The sequence below is a fragment of the Delphinus delphis genome, chromosome 6 (assembly GCF_949987515.2).
Source record: "Delphinus delphis chromosome 6, mDelDel1.2, whole genome shotgun sequence".
Lineage (NCBI taxonomy): Eukaryota > Metazoa > Chordata > Mammalia > Artiodactyla > Delphinidae > Delphinus > Delphinus delphis.
Genome location: NC_082688.1, coordinates 77,298,198 through 77,319,531, shown reverse-complemented (window position 1 = coordinate 77,319,531; position 21,334 = coordinate 77,298,198). Strand labels below are relative to the sequence as shown.

General features: G+C 35.7%; 1 long non-coding RNA gene across 1 annotated transcript in view; it reads left to right on the top strand.

Moving 5' to 3' along the window:
- The window catches only part of LOC132426697 (uncharacterized), a 56,516-nt gene extending 36,473 nt beyond the window's left edge, over nt 1–20,043 (top strand). Inside the window, exons 4-5 of the long non-coding RNA XR_009519756.1 lie at nt 19,775–19,886; nt 20,029–20,043. This is a non-coding gene — a long non-coding RNA (uncharacterized lncRNA). The remainder of the gene's footprint in view (nt 1–19,774; nt 19,887–20,028) is intronic.
- The last annotated feature ends 1,291 nt before the right edge of the window (nt 20,044–21,334 follow it).

Below are 21,334 nucleotides of genomic sequence, written 5' to 3'. Positions count from 1 at the left end.
GTATAAGGTATACAGCATAATGACTTTCAACATATGTATACCACAAATGACTATTATAAGTTTAGTTAACATACATCACCTTACATAGTTACAAAACAGGTTTTACCCTGTGGTGAGAATTTTTAGGATTTACTCTCAGAAACTTTAAATATGCCATACAGCAGTGTTAATTATAGTCCTCAGTTTGTACATCCCATCCGCAGTACTTATTTATCTTATAACAGGAAGTTTGTACGTTTTGACCACCTTCACCAAATTTCCCCACAACCGCCACTCCCAGGCTTTGGCAAACACACGTATCTCTTTTATTATAAACTTGGTTGTTTTAGATTCCACATCTAAGTGAGATCATACAGTATTTGTCTTCCTCTGTCTTACTTATTTCACTTACATAATGCCCTCAAAGTCTATTCATGTTGTCACAAATAGCAGGATTTCCTTATTAATGCTGCAATGAACATGGAAATGTAGAATCTCTATGAGATCTTTATTTCAGTATCTTTGGATATATATCCAGAAGTGGGATTGCTGGATCATATGTTCTATTGTTAATTTCTATTGTTAATTATGGAACCTCCATACTGTTTTCCATAATGGTTGAACCAATTGACATTCCTACCAGTGGTGCATGGGAGTTCCCTTTTCTCCATATTCTCACCAATATTTGTAATCTCTCATGTTTTAATGATAGCAATTCTAACATGAAGTAATATCTTATTGTGGTTTTCATTTGTATTTCACTAATGATCAGTGATGTTGAGTAAGTTTTTCATGTACCTGTTGGCCATTTTTGTCTTCTTTGGAACAATGTCTATTCAGGTCCCCTGCCCATTTTTTTCTTTAGATTATTTGTCTTTTGCTATTCATTTCTATGAGTTTTGTAATATAGTTTGGCTATTAATCCCTCATCAGATATGATTTGCAAATATTTTCTTTTATTCCATAGGTTGCTTTTCTTTTTTTTAATTTTTTTCTTTTTCTTTTTTCTTAAAAGAAAGTAAAATTGCTTTACAATGTTGTGCTAGTTTCTGCTGTACAATGAAGTGAATCAGCTATATGTATATTTATATTCCCTCTCTCCCAGACCTCCCTCCCACCACCTCATCCCACCCATCTAGGTCATCACAGAGCACTGAGCTGAGCTCCCTTTGCTATCAGCATGTTCCCACCAGCTATCTATTTTACACATGGCAGTGTGTTTATGTCAAACCTAATCCCCCAATTCGTCCCACCCTCCCATTCCCCGACTGTGTCCACATGTCCATTATCTACATCTAAGTCTCTATTTCTGCCCTAGAACTAGGTTCATCTGTACCATTTCTCTAGATTCCACATATATGCATTAATGTATGATATTTGTTTTTCTCTTTCTGGATTACTTCACTCTGTATGAGAGACTCTAGGTCCATCCACACCTCTACAAATGACCCAATTTCATTCCTTTTTATGGCTGAGTAATATTCCATTGTATATATGTACCACATCTTCTTTATCCATTCATCTATTGTTGGACATTTAGGTTGTTTCCATGTCCTGGCTGTTGTAAATAGTGCTGCAATGAACATTAGGGTATATGTGTACTTTTGAATTATGGCTTTCTCAGGGTATAAACCCAGCAGTGGGATTGCTGGGTTATATGGTAGTTCTATTTTTAGTTTTTCCAGGAAGCTCCATACTGTTCTCCATAGTGTCTGTATCAATTTACATTCCCACCAACAGTACAAGAGTGTTCCCTTTTCTCCATGCTCTCTCCAGCATTTATTGTTTGTAGATTGTTTGATGATGGCCATTCTGCTGGGTGTGTGATGATACCTCATTGTAGTTTTGATTTGCATTTCTCTAATAATTAGTGATGTTGAGCATCTTTTCAGATGCCTCTTGGCCATCTGTATGTCTTCTTTGGTGAAATGTCTATTTAAGTCTTCCATCCATTTTTTAATTGGATTGTTTGGTTTTTTTTGATATTGAGCTCCATGAGCTGTTTGTATATTTTGGAGATTGATCCTTTGTCCATTGCTTCATTTGCAACTATTTTCTCCCATTTTGATGGTTGTCTTTCCATCCTGTTTATGGTTTCCTTTGCTGTGCAAAAGCTTTTAAATTTCATTAGGTCCCATTTGTTTATTTTTGTTTTTATTTCCATTTCTCTAGGAGGTGGGTCAAAAAAGATCTTTCTGTGGTTTATGTCAAAGAGTGTTTATTCTATGTTTTCCTCTAAGAGTTTATAGTGTCTAGTCTTACATTTAGGTCTTTAATCCATTTTGAGTTTACTTTTGTGTATGGTATTAGGTATTGTTCTAGATTCTTTTATGTGTAGCTGGCCAGTTCCCAGCACCATTTATTGAAGAGACTGTTTTATCTCCATTGTATGTTCTTGCCTCCTTTGTCATAAATTAGGTGACCATATGTGTGTGGGTTTATCTCTGGGCTTTCTATACTGTACCATTGATCTATATTTCTGTATTTGTGCCAGTACCACATTGTCTTGATTACTTTAGCTTTGTAGTATGGTTTGAAGTTGGGGAGCCTGATTCTTCCAGCTCCAGTTTTCTTTCTCAAGATTGCTTTGGCTATTTGGGATCTTTTGTATTTCCATACAAATTGTAAAAATTTTGTTCTAAATCTGTGAAGAATGCCACTGATAATTTGATAGGGATTTCAGTGAATCTGTAGATTGTTTCGGGTAGTATAGTCATTTTCACTATATTGATTCTTCCAATCCAAGAACATGGAATATCTCTCCATCTGTTTTTGTCATCTTTGATTTCTTTCATTGGTGTTTAATAGTTTTCTGAGTACACGTCTTTTGCCTCCTTAGGTAGGTTTATTCCTAGGTATTTTATTCTTTTTGTTGCGATGGTAAATGGGATTATTTCCTTAATTTCTGTTTCTGATTTTCCATTGTTAGTGTGCAGGAATGCTGAAGATTTCTGTGCATTAATTTTGTATCCTGCAACCTTACCAAATTCATTGATTAGTTCTAGTAGTTTTCTGGTGGCATCTTTAGGATTTTCTATGTATAGTATCATGTCATCTGCAAACAGTGACAGTTTTACTTCTTTTCCAACTTGGATTCCTTTTAATTCTTTTTCTTCTCTGATTGCTGTGAGTGGACATCCTTGTCTTGTTCCTGATCATGGTGGAAATGCTTTCAGTTTCTCACCATTGAGAATGATGTTTGCTGTGGGTTTGTCTTATATGGCCTTTATTATATTGAGGTAGTTTCCCTCTATTCCCATTTTCTGGAGAGTTTTTATCATAAATGGGTGTTGAATTTTGTCAAAAGCTTTTTTGGCATCTATTGAGATGATCATATGGTTTTTATACCTTAATTTGTTAATATGGTATATCACATTGATTGATTTGCATACATTGAAGAATCCTTGCATTCCTGGGATAAACTCCACTTGATCATGGTGTATGATCCTTTTAATGTGTTGTTGGATTCTGTTTGCTACAATTTTGTTCGGGATTTTCGCATCTATTTTCATCAGTGATATTGGTCTGTAATTTTCGTTTTTGTGATATTTTTGGTTTTGGTATCAGGGTGATGGTGGCCTTGTAGAATGAATTTTGGAATGTTCCTCCCTCTGAAATTTTTTGGAAGAGTTTGAGAAGGATAGGTGTTTCCTCTTCTCTAAATTGATAGAATTTGCCTGTGAAGTCATCTGTTCCTGGGCTTTTGTTTTCTGGAAGATTGTTAATCACAGTTTCAATTTCATTATTTGTGATATGTTTGTTTATATTTTCTAATTCTTCCTGGCCCAGTCTTGGAAAATTTTACCTTTCCAAGAATTTGTCCATTTCTTTGTGGCTGTCCATTTTATTGGCATATAGTTGTTTGTAGTAGTCTTTTAAAATCCTTTGTATTTCTGTGATGTCAGTAGTGATTTCTCCTTTTTCACTTCTAATTTTATTGATTTGCATCCTCTCCCTTTTTTTCTTGATGAGTCTGGTTAAAGGTTTATCAATTTTGTTTCTCTTCTCAAAACACCAACTTTTAGTTTCATTGATCTTTGCTATTGTTTTCTTCATGTCTATTTCATTTATTTCTGCTCTGATCTTTATGATTTCTCTCCTTCCACTGACTTTGGGTTTTCTTTGTTCTTATTTCTCTAGTTGCTTTTAGTGTATGGTTAGATTGTTTATGTGAGATGTTTCTTGTTTCTTGAGGCAGGATTGTATTGCTGTAAACTTCCCTCTTAGAACTACTTTGTTGCACCCCATATGTTTTGGGTCCTCGTGTTTTCATTGTCATTTGTTTCTCTGTATTTTTTAATCTCTTATTTGATTTCTTCAGTGATCTCTTGATTACTTAGTAGCACACTGTTTAGCCTCCATGTATTTGTGTTTTTTACAGTTTTTTTCCTATAATTGGTTTCCAGTCTCTTAGTGCTGTTGTCAGAAAAGATGCTTGATATGATTTCAATTTTCTTAGATTTTCTGAGGCTTGATTTGTGACCCTAGATTTGTAATCTGTCCTGGAGAAGGTTCCATGTGCACTTGAGAAGAAAGTGTAAAGAAAGTGTATTCTGCCACTTTCGGGTGGAATGTCCTATGAATATCAATTAAATGCATCTGGTGTATTGAGTCATTTAAAACTTGTGTTTCCATATTTATTTTCTGTTTTGATGGTCTGTCCATTGGTGTAAGTGGGGTGTCAAAGTCCCCTACTATTATTGTGTTACTGTTGATTTCCCCTTTTATGGTTGTTAGCATTTGCCTTATGTATTGAGGTGCTCCTATGTTGGGTGCATATATATTTATAATTGTTATATCTTCTTCTTGAATTGATCCCTTGATCATTATGTAGTGTCCTTCCTTATTTCTTGTAACATTCTTTATTTTAAAGTCTATTTTATCTGATATGAGTATTGCTACTCCAGCTTTCTTTTGATTTCCATTTGCATGGAATATTTTTTTCCATCCCTTCACTTTCAGTCAGTATGTGTCCCTAAGTTTGAAGTGGGTCTCTTGTAGACAGCATATATATGGGTCTTGCTTTTGTATCCATTCAGCTAGCCTGTGTCTTTTGTTTGGAGCATTTAATCCATTTACATTCAAGGTTATTATTGATATGTATGTTCCTATGACCATTTTCTTAATTGTTTTGGGGTTGTTTTTGTGGGTCTTTTCTTTCTCTTGTGTTTCCCTCCTTTAGCATTTGTTATAAAGCTGATTTGGTGGTGCTGAATTATCTTAGCTTTTGCTTGTCTGAAAAGCTTTTGATTTCTCCATCGAATCTGAATGAGCTCTTTGCTGGGTAGAGTAATCTTGGTTGTAGGTTTTTCTCTTTCTTCACTTTAAGTATATCCTGCCACTCCCTTCTGGCCTGCAGAGTTTCTGCTGAAAAATCAGCTGATAACCTTATGGGTATTCCGTTGTATGTTATTTTTTCTTTTCCCTTGTTGCTTTTAATATTTTTTCTTTGAATTTAATTTTTTGTTAATTTGATTAATATGTGTCTTGATTTGTTTCTCCTAGGGTTTATCCTGTATGGGACTCTCTGTACTTCCTGGACTTGGGTGACTTTCCTTTCCCATGTTAAGGAAATTTTCCACCATAATTTCTTCAAATATTTTCTCTGACCCTTTCTTTTTCTCTTCTTCTCCTGGGACCCCTATAATTCGAATATTGGTGTGTTTAGTGTTGTCCCAGAGGTCTCTGAGATTGTCTTCTTTTCATTCTTTTTTCTTTATTCTGCTCCTTGACAGTTATTTCCACCATTCTGTCTTCCGGCCCACTTATTCTGTTATTGATTCCTTCTAGTGTATTTTGTTGTTCATCTCTGTTTGTTTGTTCTTTCATTCTTCTAGATCTTTGTTAAACATTTCTTATATTTTCTCAATCCATGCCACCATTCTATTTCCGTGATTCTGGGTCATCTTTACTATCATTACTCTGAATTCTTTTTCAGGTAGATTGCCTATTTCCTCTTCATTTATTGGGTCTTGTAGGTTTTTACCTTTCTACTTCATCTTTCTTTGACATATTTTTTGGTCATCTCATTTTTTTTTGATGTGTGGGATTGTGTTCCTGCCTTACGGGTTGTTTGGCATGAGGCTTCCTGCACTGGAGTTTGTAGGCTGTTAGGTAGAGCTGGGTCTTTGTGCTTAAATGAGGACCTCCAGGAAACCTCACTCAGATGAATATTCCCTGGTGTCTGTGGATCTCTGTTAGTCCCATGGTTCAGGCTTGGAGCTCCCACCACTGGAGCTCTGGCCCGACCCCTGGCTCATGAACCAAGATCGTGCAAGCCATGCAGAGCAGCAAAAAAAAAAAAAGAAAAGAAAGAAAAAAAGCAGAACAATAACAAAGAGTAAAAATAAAATTAGAAAACTAAAAGATATGTTAGAAAGAATAAAAAAATAAAAATACAGATGAAACAACAACTGGAAGGTAAAACAGAACCACAATAGTAAAAATAGAGGAAAATTGTAAAAAAGCAATAGTATAGAATCAAAATAGTAAAAAGGCAGGGGTTTGGGGGTGGTGGTGAGATGAATTGGGAGATTGGGATTGACATATATACACTAATATGTATAAAATAGATAACTAATAAGAACCTGCTATATAAAAATAACTAACTAAATAAATAAAATGTTTAAAAAAATTGGAAAATCCCTTGGCTGTGGGGCAGGGCTTAGGCAGGGCTGGGGTTTAGGCAGTGGGTGGGGCCTATGCTTAGGACCCACAGGGCCAGAAAAGGCCCTGGGTGGGTGAAGCTTAGGCTCAACACAGCAGGAGAGCCCCAGGAGTGCCTCAGGCCTTGGAGGTCAGAGGACCAGGTCCAGGACCCCAGCCGGCTCACTGGGCCTGAGTGGGTGGGGGAAATGCTAGGCACATTCCCCCCATCCTTCAGTCCCAGAGAGCCCCTCCCCACTGGCCTCTCTCCTCCTTCCCCCTGCCTCCCTCCTATGCCCCTAGGAGCCACTCGGCCTGAGGGGTCCCAGAAGCCAGGGGACCAGACCCTGAAGCCCAACAGGCTTCCGGGATGAATGGGTAGGCAAAACACCCTTCACACCTCCCCTGATCCTCTGATCCCAAAGGGCCCCTCCCTGTCTGCCTCTCCTCCTCTTCCACCCCCCTCCCTCCCTCTTACACCCCGAGGACCCCTGCAACCAGAAGGGTCTTTGGAGAATGGAGGACCATGCCCAGGAGCCCAGCAGGCTTTCCAGGGCCTGAATGGGTGGGGGAAATACCCTCCACGCCTCCCCTGATCCTCCAGTCCTGGAGGGTTCCCCCTCCACCATCCACCTCACCTCCTCTTCACTCCTCCTCTCTCCTTCCCATGTCCCTAGGACCTACAAGGCCAGAGGGGGCCCCAGAAAATGGAGGACCAGGCCCAGGAGCCCTGCAGGCTTCCCGAGGCCCGAGTGCACAGGGGAAATGCCCTCTGCACCTCCCCTGATCCTCTGATTCAGGAGGGCCCCTCCTGTCCACTTCTCCTCTTCTCCCCTGCCTCCCTCCTACTCCCCTAGGACCACTGCAACCCAGAGGGGGCATTGGAGGGTAGAGGACCCAGCCCGGAAGCCCTGCAGGCTTCCTAGGGCCCGATTGGGCAGGGGAAACGCTAGGTGTGCTCCCCCCTGATCCTCTGAGCCCCTGGGGTCCCTCCAGGCAAGGGAACCCCTCTCCCCCTCCCAGCCACCCCTCAGGGGTGTGGGTCCTGTCCTGCCTCCACTTTTCCTTCCCCCTTACTTCCCCCACATCCTACCTTGTCACTCGGGAGTTCCTCCCATCTCCTTGGGCGTCAAGTTCCCCCACCAGCATCCAGCAGGCACACTAGTTCCTTAGGTTGCTTTTCCATTTTGTTGATTCTTTCTTTTGCTGGACGGAATCATTTTAGCTTGAGGTATTCCCACTTGTTAATTTTAGATTTTGTTGCTGGTGCTTTAGATGTTGTATTAAAAAAATTGTTTCCAAGACCCCAGTCAAGAAATTTTTCTATACGTTTTTTTCTAGGAGTTTTATGGTTTCAGGTCTTACATTTTGAGTTAATTTTGTGAGTGGTGAAAGACAGGGTCCAGTTTCTTTCTTTTATAAGTGAATATCCAATTTTACCATCACCATTTATTGAAGAGACTATCTTTTCTCATTTGGTATTCTTGACTCTCTTGTCAAATAAGTAGTTGACTGTATAGGTATGGATTTATTTCTGGGCTCTTGATTCTGTTATACTGGTCTAGGTGTCTATTTTTATACAGAACCATACTGCTTACTATATAGCTTTGTAATACAGTTTGAAATCAGGAGGTCTAATACCTTCTGCTTTGTTCTTCTTTTGGGGATTACTTTGGTTATTTGGAATCTTTTGTGGTTTCATTTGAATTTTAAGATTGTTTTTTCTACTTCTGTAAAAAATGACATTGGAATTTAGATTCAGTGTAATCTCTATCAGTAGATGGCTGTGTATAGTATATACATCCTAACAATATTAATTCTTCTAATCCATGATACAAGATATCTTTGCATTTTGTGTGTGTGTTCTTCTATGTCATTTATCAATGTCTTATAGTTTTCAGTGTAGAGGTCTTTACCTACTTGGTTTAGTTTATTTTTAAGTATTTATTCTCTTGATGCTATTGTAAATGAGAGCATTTTATTTATTTCTTATTCAGAAAGTTTGTTTTAATGTATAGGAATGTTACTGATTTTTGTATGTTGGTTTTATACGCTGCAACTTTACTAAATTTGTTGACTAGTTCTAGCGGTTTTTTTGGTGGAATCTTTGGAATTTTCTATATATAAAATCACACCATCTGTAGACAGAGACAATTTTACTTCTTTCTTTCCAATTCTGAAGCCTAATTAGTACTATATTGAATAAGTGTGGTAAGAGTAGACATTCTTGTCTTGTTCCTGACCTTAGAGAGAAGACTTCCTACCTTTTACTGGTGAGTATTATGTTAGCTGTGGACTTGTCTTCTATGGCCTTCTTTATGTTGAGGTATGTTTCTTCTGTATCTGATTGGTTAACAGTTCTTATCATGAATGGATATTGAATTTTGTGAAATGCTTTTTCTGCATACATTGAGATGATCATATAAATTTTATCTTTTCTTCTATCAATGTGGTGAATCACATTTATTGATTTGCTTATGTTGAACTATCCTTGCCTCCCAAGCATGAATCCCACTTTAATATGGTGTATGATGCTTTTGACGTGCTGCTGAATTCAGTATGCTAAAACTTTGTTGCAAATTTCTGTATCTATATTCATGAAGAATATCGGCCTGTAGTTTTCTTTCCTTGTAATGTCTTATCTGACATTGGTATCAGGGTAATGCTGGCCTTGTAAAATGAGTTTGGGAATGTACCCTCCTCTTGAATTTCTGGGAGAGTTTAAGAAAGATTGGTATTAATTATTCTTCTTTAAATGTTTGGTACAATTCACTAGCAAAACCATCTGTTCCTGGGTGTTTTTGTTTTTGGAGGTTTGTGATTCCTGATTTGGTCTCCTTGATAGTAACTGATCTATTCAGACTTTCTATTTCTGCCTGACTCAGTCTAGGCAGGTTGTATGTTTCTATGAATTTCTAAGAATTTCTAGGTTGTCCAGTTTTTTGGCATGTAGTTGTTCATAGTAGGCTCTATTATCCTTTGCATGTCAGTGATATCAGTTGTTATGTCTCTTCTTTCATTTATAATGTTGTTGATTTGGGTCCTCTCTTTTTTTCTTGGTTTGTCTAACTAAAAATTTTTCAATTTTGTTTATCTTTTCAAATAATCAACTCTTGGATTTTTAATCTTTTCTATTGTTTGCCTGTTCTGTATATCATTTTTTCCTGCTCTTATATTTAACATTTTTCCATCTCTTAACTTTCAACTTTAATTTGTTCTTCTGTTTCTCATTCCATGAGGTGTAAAGTTAGGTTGTTTGAGGTATTTCTGTTTTTTTTTATGTTTGCATTGGTGGTTATAAACATCCCTCTTAAAACTGCTCTTGCTCCATCCCATAAGTTTTGGTATGTTGTATTTCCACTTTTATTTGTCTTAAGTATTTTTGAAATTTCCCCTTAATTTCTTTTGTTGTCCACTGGTTGTTCAGCAGAGTGTTGTTTAATTTTCATGTATTCATGAGTTTTCCAGTTTTTCTCCTATTACTGATTTCTTGTTTCATACCATTGTGGTCAGAGAAGATACTTGGTATGATTTTAATCTTCTTAAATTTGCAAAGACATGTTTTGTGGCCTAACATATGATCTATCCTAACAAATATTCCATGTGGGCTTAAAAAGCCTGTGTATCCTGCTGTTGTTAGGTAAAATATTCTGGATATGTTTGTTAGGTTCATTTGGTTTATAGTGTTCTTCAAATCTGTGAGGGTCCTCTTTTATTCTCTGTCTGGATAATCTATCCATTTTTGAGAATGAAGTGTTAAATTACCCAACTATTGTTGTATTGATGTTAATTTCTCTTGTTAGTTCTGTTAGTATCTGCTTTATATATTTAGGTGCTCCTAAATTAAAAAAAAAAAGTTAATGGGCTTTCTCCAATCAAAAGAAAGAGTGACTGAATGAATAAATATAAACCAAGATCTAACAATATGTTGCCTATAAGAAACTAACTTTTTAAAAAAAATTTTATTTTTATATTGGAGCATAATTGATTAGCAATGCTGTGTTTGTTTCAGGTGTACAGCAAAGTGATTCAGTTATACATGTACATGTGTCTATTCTTTTTCAAATACTTTTCCCATTTAGGTTATTACAGAATACTGAGCAGCATTCCCTGTGCTATACAGTAGGTCCTTGTTGGTTATCTATTTTAAATATAACAGTGTGTACATGTCAATCCCATACTCCTATCCCTCCTCCCACCCTTTCCCCATGGTAACCATAAGTTCATTCTCTAAGTCTGTGAGTCTGTTTCTGTTTTGTAAATAAGTTCATTTGTATATTTTTTTAGATTCCGCATATAAGTGATATCATATGATATTTGTCTTTCTCTGTCTGACTTACTTCACTTAGTATGATAATCTCCAGGTCCAATCACATTGCTGCAAATGGTATTATTTCATTCTTTTTAATGGCTGAGTTATATTCCATATGTACCATATCTTCTTTATCCATTCATCTGTCGATTGACATTTAGATTGCTTCCATGTCTTGGCTATTGAAAACAACACAGCAATGAACATTGGGGTGCATGTATCCTTTTGAACCATGTTTTTAAAGTAATTATTGATAGTTAAGGACTTACTATTGCCATTTTGTAAATTGTTCTCTGTTTTGTAAATCAATTGTTCCTTGCTCCTTACCCTGCTATCCTCTTGCATAATTTGATGACTTTTGATATCAGTATGCTTTGGCCTCTTTATCAGTTTCTTTTTATGACTCCTTTGGGTTTTTCATTTGTAATTACCATGTGGCTTACATAAAATATATTTAAATTATAACACCTTAATTTAAACTGGTAACATCTTAAATAGTATTTCTAAACTTTACATTTTTACTACTCTACCCCCTACACTTCACATTATTATTACAGTTTATGTATTATGTACCCAATAACAAATTATTGCAGTTATAATTATTTTTAATACACTTTTTTTTAACTTTTAAACTAGAGTTGTAAGTGAATTATGCACCATAATTATTATTATTAGAGATCTGACTTTGATTATATATCCATTACCAGTGAATTCTACTCTATCTTCATAGGTTTTTATAATGTTAATTAATGTCCTTTTATTTCTACTTGAAGTACTCCCTTCAGCATTTCTTGCAAGGCAGATCTAGAGTTGATTAACTCCCTCACCTTTTGTTAGTCTTATCTTTCCTTCATTTCTGAAGGACAGCTTTGATGGGTATAGTATCCTTGGTTGACATTTTTGTTTTAGTTTTAATATTTTGAATATATCATCTATTCTCTCCTGGCCTGGTTCTCTACCCAAGTAAGGTCACAGGATAGGATCCACAGTTGCCAGGATTTTCTGGTCAGGCTTCTTCAGTGGTCAGGACTGGGTACTATACTCACCAGAAGATGGGGTTATGAATTAGCTTTCCTGCCTGGATAGAGAGGCAAACCAAGGTCCAAGGCTAGCAAGGCTCTCGGTTTGGCATCCAAAATCAGGCAGACCTACGTCCCATCAAGTTTTCTGGTCAGTACACCATTGTCTTGCTTCTTCAGATGAGCAAAGCTGCTAGTAGGATTTCTACTTGGGAGTTGTTAGGTACTGTAAACCATACCCCTCTTCTCAATCACATTGATTCACAGTGGTCAAGCCCTTCAGATTTCCCTGTGATCCCTGTGAGGTACAACTAGAGCAGGCCCCCTGGAAAGCAACATGTAATGGTGAGGGAATTGTACGTCCACACTGGGCTTTCTTTTTCCCACTGGAGAAATGATAGTCTTGAGGGCGGGGGGGCCCTCTCAGTGCAATACGCATTGGTCTAGACATTCTTTAAAAAAAAAAAAAACTGGGCTTCCCTGGTGGCGCAGTGGTTGAGAGTCCACCTGCTGATGCAGGGGACATGGATTCGTGCCCTGGTCTGAGAGGATCCCACATGCTGCGGAGCGGCTGGGCCTGTGAGCCATGGCTGCTGATCCTGTAAGTCCGGAGCCTGTGCTCCGCGACGGGAGAGGCCACAGCAGTGAGAGGCCCGTGTACTGCAAAAAACAAAACAAAACAAACTGTCATTTTACTTGAATTTTTATTTTGCCTTTTTATTGTAAAATTATATACAGATACAGAAATCTACACAGAAATGAATAGTGCAGTGAAACATTATTAAATGGACACATGTAATCATTACTCAGCCCAGGAACATTGTCAGGAAACCCAGAAGCCCTTGTTCGTGCAAATATCAATCACACATTCTTCAATTGCTCAAAAGTAACTACTATCCTGACTTAACTAGCAATCACTTCCTGGCATTTTTTTTTTAATTCATCACCTAAGTATATATTTCTAGGTATTATAGCTTTGTTTTGCCTCTTTACTATCTTGATAATTTGTTTCTTTTAACCTAAAGGTTTCTAGTCCTTTATTTTCCTTATCATTTTTATCTGTTTACGGTATTAGGCCATTTAATCTAGAATGTCTCACAGTCTGGATTGTGTTCATTGTGTATTCATGGTGCATGGTAGCAATTTATTCACTCATCTTTAGTTATTTCAAACTGGCAATGGACCCAATGGCATGACCAAATCAAGTACAGTCTCTTTGGCAAGGATATAGATTCACTTGTGCTCCTCCCTTAGGAGGCACGTGTTTGGATTTTCACTCTCTTTGGATGTTAAAATGCATAGGGGCTCAATGTCTAGATCCACTAATTCAAGAAGTTTTCAAGATGGCTCTATTTTCATTGTTATTTTTTTTTAATTACTAACAAATATTTTATAAGGTGACATTCTTCCTCATTTATAATTTGAATATCCACAATGTAGAAAAAGACACCTAAAAATGTTTGATTCTTACATGTCATTTACCTGGTTTATATGAAAATTGATTTCTGTCATCCTCAAAAGCTGACCAATTATGTTTTTTTTAAATATGGTTATAAACTGAGATTTAAACATATTTGGTGAAAGGGAACACTCTTGCACTGCTGGTGGGAATGTGAATTGGTACAGCCACTATGGAGAACAGTATGGAGGTTCCTTAAAAAACTAATAATAGAACTACCATATGACCCAGCAATCCCACTACTGGGCATATGCCCTAAAAAACCCATAATTCAAAAAGAGTCATGTACCAAAATGTTCATTGCAGCTCTATTTACAATAGCCCGGAGATGGAAACAACCTAAGTGTCCATCATCGGATGAATGGATAAAGAAGATGTGGCACATATATACAATGGAATATTACTCAGCCATAAAAAGAAACGAAATTGAGCTATTTGTAATGAGGTGGATAGACCTAGAGTCTGTCATACAGAATGAAGTAAGTCAGAAAGAGAAAGACAAATATTGTATGCTAACACATATATATGAAATTTAAGAAAAAAATGTCATGAAGAACCTAGGGGTAAGACAGGAATAAAGACACAGACCTACTAGAGAATGGACTTGAGGATATGGGGAGAGGGAAGGGTGAGCTGTGACAAAGCAAGAGAGAGGCATGGACATATATACATTACCAAATGTAAGGTAGATAGCTAGTGGGAAGAAGCCGCGTAGCACAGGGAGATCAGCTCGGTGCTTTGTGACAGCCTGGAGGGGTGGGATAGGGAGGGTGGGAGGAAGGGAGACACAAGAGGGAAGAGATATGGGAACATACATATATGTATAACTGATTCACTTTGTTATAAAGCAGAAACTAGCACACCATTGTGGGGCTCCATCCATAGCAATTCTTATTCATGACATTCAAAATATCCCCTCTTTGGACAGTGGTACTCTTCCCAAATTGCTTCCTATGGCCTTTTGGTTCTTTAGACAGGGCATTAACATTTGTTGATAGCTACCTTATAATCTGGTATGAGAAGTTGATCTGGGCTCATCTTAACACATGGCCAATTCTATGTTAGCCCTGGATTCCTTTAAAGGGAAATGGTAATTTAAGAAAACAATATGGATGCTCATTGCTACTTCCTTTAAAGATAATGTACAGGATATATATGTGCATACAATGTATATGTATATACAATCATCAGAAAATATATATATCTCCTATATGTGGAAGAGAGGAATAGAGAGATGGAGAGAAAAAGACTTTAAAAAGATAGATGTGGGCCTCCCTGGTGGCGCAGTGGTTGAGAGTCCGCCTGCCGATGCAGGGGACACGGGTTCGTGCCCCAGTCTGGGAGGATCCCACATGCCGCGGAGTGGCTAGGCCCGTGAGCCATGGCCGCTGAGCCTGCGTGTCCGGAGCCTGTGCTCCACAATGGGAGAGGCCACAACAGTGAGAGGCCCATGTACTGCAAAGAAAAAAAAAAAGTATAAATATAGGTAAAAGGAACAAAATTTCATGAGTTCCTACTCACACTACTAATACATTCTAATACAGTTCTAATTCATAACTAATTGTAGGGTTTTCACTTAATCTTTTCTATATTATATTCATATTGTATCTGTACATATCCTCTTTCTTCCACACAGAGATCTTGGTTCTGAAGAATACAGAAGGTGGTAGAATTAGAATATTCCATGATTACTCATTTTGCTTTATAGCATATTACATGTGAACAGATTGAGAATGATTAATGTCAATATCAATGATGGTTACTGAAAACAGTTTAAACATTTTTTTGCATATGATTTCTTCACATTCTCTCCACACTTTCATGTTCACACTGTGTCTACAATAGCAGATAATACAGCCATTACGTGCTATAAATTCTTTAAGACTTCATTTTACTTCTGTAAGTAACTATGTATATAACTCCTACCACCAGTCCTTAGGTCAGTACCTTTCTAGTTTTTATCATTGCCCAAATCTCTTTCACTAAGAGATAATTGAGGAAAGTCTCATGACAACAATATCTTATTAATACTTGCACATTAATAATAGTTGATAGCCTTTCAAAATGAAGATCAGTTTTGCTGAGTAAGAAATCCTTGTCTCACATTTTCTTTTTTTTAAGTACTGTAAAAATGTTATCCCATTTTCCTGTAGTATAAGGTGTAGCAGTCTTAATATCTCATGATAATTTACTTTCTTGTGTAAACCTTGTGCTTTGTTGCTTGAATGGCCCAAGTTTTCTATTTTCTTTTTCTATTAAGTTCAATCATTTTACAAAAATTTGTTGGTCATTCTGGGTTAACAGTTTCAGATATTATGTTTTCTCTTTTAAAAAGGGCAATAGAAACTTTCTTAGTTTTTGAATTATAGTTTTAATATATTTTTATGTATTCTATGTCCTTGATGAGACATTCTTCTTCAGTTACTACTGTTATCCATATGTTAGATTTTCTTTGCTTGTTCTTGCCTTCAATAACTGTTACTTTTCTCAATTTTTTTACCTCTTTTTAATCTATTAAATTTCCTTATTTTGTACTATCAGTTGCTATTGAGGTATTATGTTCTGTTTATTTGCTCCTGTACTGCTTTTACAGTATTCTTATGATTTTTTAAAAATTTATAATTCTTAACTTCTATCATCTTGTTTCTGCATTTTTATCTATAATTTCATGCCTGCATAAATATTTAACCTACTCAGCTTATCTTGAAATATACATTAGATTCTTAATGTTTTCTGGGAATGCTTTTCTGGCATGCATAGTTTTTCTGAAAGACTATTATTCTGCTCCTTAGTCTATTTTATATTTTCTTATACTTGTAGCTTATATGGTATCTGGTCTTAATATTTTTGTGTTGCTTATATTTACATGAATTGAGTTTTCCAAATTTTTACCAGAAAGTATGTTTTAAGGTAGTTTTTATAATGTACAAAGCTCCCTTTATTCTTGTTTTTGTACTTTAAAAATATGGCAGCTTGCTTTCTGAGATTTCCTGGCTATATTTTTTTCTCCACTTTTATCTAGAATTTTTCTCTCTATTGTCTCTGTCCTACTCAATTTTGATTCCATTCCCAGAAATTTTTCCTCCGTGTGGAGCCCTTCCCTGAAGAGATGTCCTCATGGGTCAGTTTTGAGATTTCACAGGCTTTTCTAGCCCAATTAAGACTGACATAGGTATCTGGCATGCAATGAAGAATGCGGTAGGCAAAAACCATATGGGTTTCAGCTGATGATCAGTGTTGCTGAGTAGGAAATCCTTGGTTCTCATTTTCTTTCGAGTACCTTACATATGTTACTCCATTTTATTGTTACATAAAGTGTAGCTGTCTTAAATATCTCATTACAATCTAATTTACTTAACCATATAAATCTTGTGTTTTGCTGCTGTGCTTTCCGAGGAGTAACTGTTGGATTTTAGGGATTCTTCTTTTCTTAGGCTTTTCAAATGTCATGTTAGTTCCCGCTGATATTTTCCACACAACCATTGTTACACACAGGTCTTACAAGTCTTTAATAATTTGTCTCCAGGGGCTTGTATGGATACTTATTATCCACAGATTTTTGTTTTTTCTATCCAGTTCTGTTTGTTTGTTTTTATGTGAGGATTCTTAAAAATTCAAAAACTAGCCTTCCATTGCATTATCATCTTCTTCCCTATAATTTTAACAAAAAATATTCCTGACATTTATTTACTGAAGGTTGATCACACTGAACTTAGACATGGAGATATTTCTTATTTCTTGTAACCCTTATATTAAGTAGATATAGTTGATGTTTGAGTTGCATGGGTCCCCTTATACACAGATATTTTTTCAATAAATATATTGAAAAAGTGTGCATGTAGAGATGAGTGACATTTAATGTAAAATTATTAATGTGCTAGTTTTCTTACTGTTTTATAGCTTTGCTTTCAAAGAATTACACTATTGGGCAGTATGCCTCTATCTCTCCTAATTGGAGAAACTGCATATCAGCCTATCATCACAGGTCAACAGTATTTTTTTAAAATGTTAACAGTTTCCAAAACTATATTATGAATATGACTGTAATACTGTATGCCATGTAAATTTTACAATGATTCATTCATTAATGTAGAGGTTGGGTTACTGTGAAGCAATCATATTGATTATACTAGGCTCCCATAAAGCAATCATATTACTGCTTCTTTGTTATCAATTCATGAATTGTTACATCTGTAGATAAATATGAATTTCTTTTTTACATCTTTTCATTTTTGATGTCTAGTGTTAGTAATATAGATAACATCTGTAATGTTTTGTATAATACAAGACAATATTGATGTAAGTACTGACAAGTGGTTCATCTTGTAAACAGAGACCATAAACTTACAGTACAGTAAATATATTTTCTCTTCCTTATAATTTTCTTAATAACATTTTCTCTAGCTTACTTTATTGTAAGAATACAGTATTTAATATACAAAACATAAAATATGTGTTAATCAACTGCTTATGTTATCTGTAAGTCTTCTGGTCAACAATAGGGCTATTAGTAGTTAAGTTTTAGGGGAATCAAAAGTTCCACATGGATTTTCAACTGTGTAGGGGTCAGCACTCCTAACCCCCACATTGTTGAAGGGTCAACTGAATATTCAACAATGTTGCCTCATGCAACTATCCATTTACTAATGCTGTAACTTTCAGAATCTGGTGCTTTTTGCATCTAGAGGTATAATTGTAGGTCCTATGTAACTTCCAAGGGAGGACAGCCAAGAAAAATTCATGAGATGATTGACACTGCCTTTTTGTAATCATGATGTACAATTTCTTCTACATATTTTGATAATACTATTCTTATTACAGCACTAAAAGGTTCAGCTAAATGTTAAATATAACAAGCTGATGAATTTACTTAAATATAGCAGCACAGTTGAATAAATTTAGATTGCAATATACTCTGGAAGTAGAAAGCATTTAGAATTTTACCTTTTCTTTAAAATGCAAAATATATATTTTTTAAGCAACAAGTCCTGAGAACCCAAGGGAGCTCCAAGTCCCTGTATTAAATCCTCAAGTAGCTTATGAATTGTTTAATATTTGAACACCTACAAAGTGCTCACATCAGTTCATCTTCTCTAAAGTAGATACATCTCTAAGAGGGTGCACAACAGCAGCTTAGCTGCAAAAAGTGAAAGTGAAACTGTCATGTTTAATCATTTCCCTTCCTGAGAAGAAAGATTTAAGCATGTGATAATGGAATCACTCAAGTCAGAATTAGGCCAACTGCTGTGACTAATATCTCCATGATGAAACAAGCTTGTTCATTTTGTATTCCAAGCAACTAGGTAAAAGAAGCACAGTGTATAAAACATAATGGATACCAAAAATTTCTTCTTGAAAGAATGAATGAATCAGTGATTGGAAGGACAGGTTTTTTTATTTGTTTTTGAAAGAATGAGTCAATGAGTGAAGAGACAATCATATCTTTATGAAGAGGTAGAGAACCATTAAAATGTTCAATAACAGGGAGGTAGGTCGTAGATAGGAAAGAGTATAAATTTTTAATCGGATAAACATCTTTGAATTTCATTATTGTGTGACCTTGAGAAAATGTCTTAGTCATACCTTTCATATCTGTAAATTTTTTAAAAATATTATATACCTCACTAGATTTTAACCCAAAATGTTTGTACACAGGACTTTACTACTATTAACCACTCAATAAGAATTTCTTCCCTTCCCTTTCCTTAGAGCTAAACTCTAAAAATAAGATAATGAAACATTATTAATTACTAAGAAAAACTATAAAAGTTTTCATTTTGTGATACTTTTTTCCCTGTTTTGATGCAATATATTTGACATATAACATTCTACAAGTTTAAGGTATAAAACATAATGATTTTATATATATATATATATATATATTGCAAAATGATTACCACAATAGGATTAGTTAACATCTATCACCTCACATAGCTACATTTTTTTTCCTTCCTTGTGATGAGTACTTTTAAGATTTACTCTTAGCAACTTTCAAGTATAAAATATTGTTAACTATAGACATGCAATGTTGTACATTACATCCCTAGAAATTATTTGTCTTATAACTGGAATTTTAGCCACCTTTACTTCACTCTCTCACCCCCAAATCCCACAGCTGCCCAAAACAAATCTGATCTGTTTCAATGAGTGGCTTTTTTAGATTCCACATTTAATGAAATATAGTATTTGTCTTTCTTTGTCTGACTCATTTCACTTAACACAGATGGACATTGAGGGCATTATGCTATCACAAATGGCAAGATTGCCTTCTTTTCTATGGCTGAATAGTATTCTATTTTGTGTACCACATTTCTTCATTCATCTCTCTGACACTCAGTGTATTTCTGTGTCTTGTCACAGGTCTATTATAAGTAATGCTGCAATGAACATTGGAGTACAGATACTTCTATGAGACTGTGATTTCTACCTCTTTGGATACATATACTCAGAAGTAGGATTGCTGGATCATAGGGTAATTCTTTTAACTTATTTTTTAAAAATTTTATTGAAATATAGTTGATTTACAATGTTTTGTTAGTTTCAGATATAACTGCAAAGTGATCCAATTATACATATATATGTATATTCTTTTTTTGTATTCTCTTCCATTATAGGTTATTACAAGATATTGAGTAGAGTTCCATGTGCTATACAGTGAGTCACTGTTGATTATCTATTTTACATATAGCAGTATGTATATGTTAATCCTAAACTCCTAATTTATCCCTCCAAACTTTCCCCTTAGGTAACCATATGTTTGCTTTCTGTGTCTGTCAGTCTATTTCTGTTTTGTTAATAAGTTGATTTGTATAATTTGTTTAGATTCCACATATAAGAGATATCATGTGATATTTGTCTTTCTCTGTCTGGCTTACTCCACTTAGTATCATAATCTCTAGGTCCTACCATGTTGCTGCAAATGGCATTATTTCTCTTTTATGGCTGAGTAATAGTCCATCATGTATGTATACCACATCTTTATCCATTCATCTGTTGATGGACACTTAGGTTGCTTCCACGTCTTAGCTATTGTGAATAGTGCTGCTGTGAACAGTGGGGTGCATGTATCTTTTTGAATTCTGGTTTTCTCTGGATATATGCCCAGAAGTGGGAATGCAGGATCATATGGTAGCTCTATTTTTAGTTTTTTAATGAACATCCATACTATTCTCCATAGTGGCTGTATCAATTTACATTTCCACCAACAGTGTAGGAGGGTTCGTTTTTCTCCACACCCTCTCCAGCATTTATTATTTGCAGACTTTTTGATGATAGCCATTCTGATGGGTGTGAGGTGATACCTCACTGTAGTTTTGATTTCCATTTCTCTAATAATTAGCGATGTTGGGCATCTCTTTATGTGCCTCTTAGCTATCTGTATGTCTTCTTTGGAGAAATGTCTATTTAGATCATCTACCCATTCTTTGATTGGGTTGTCTGTTGTTTGTTATTGAGCTCTATGAGCTGTTTTTGTATTTGCAAATTAATCCCTTGTCCATCACATCATTTAAAAACATTTTCTCCCATTCTATAAGTAAGTTGTCTTTTTGTTTTGTTTATGGTTTCCTCTGCTTTGCAAAAGGTTTCAAATTTAAATAGGTTCCATTTGTTTATTTTTGTTTTTATTACTCTAGGAGGTGAATCAAAAAAGATATTGCTGCAATTTATGTCAAAGTGTGTTCTGCTTATGTTTTCCTCTAAGAGATTTATGGTCTTATATTTAGGTCTTTAATGCATTTTGAGTTTATTTCTGTGTATGGTGTTAGTGTTCTAATTTCATTCTTTTACATGTAGCTGTCCAGTTTTCGCAGCACCATTTATTAAAGAGACTGTCGTTTCTCCACGGTATATTCTTGCCTCCTTTGTCATAGATTAATTGACCATAGGTGCGTGAGTTTATTTCTGAGCTTTCTAGCCTGT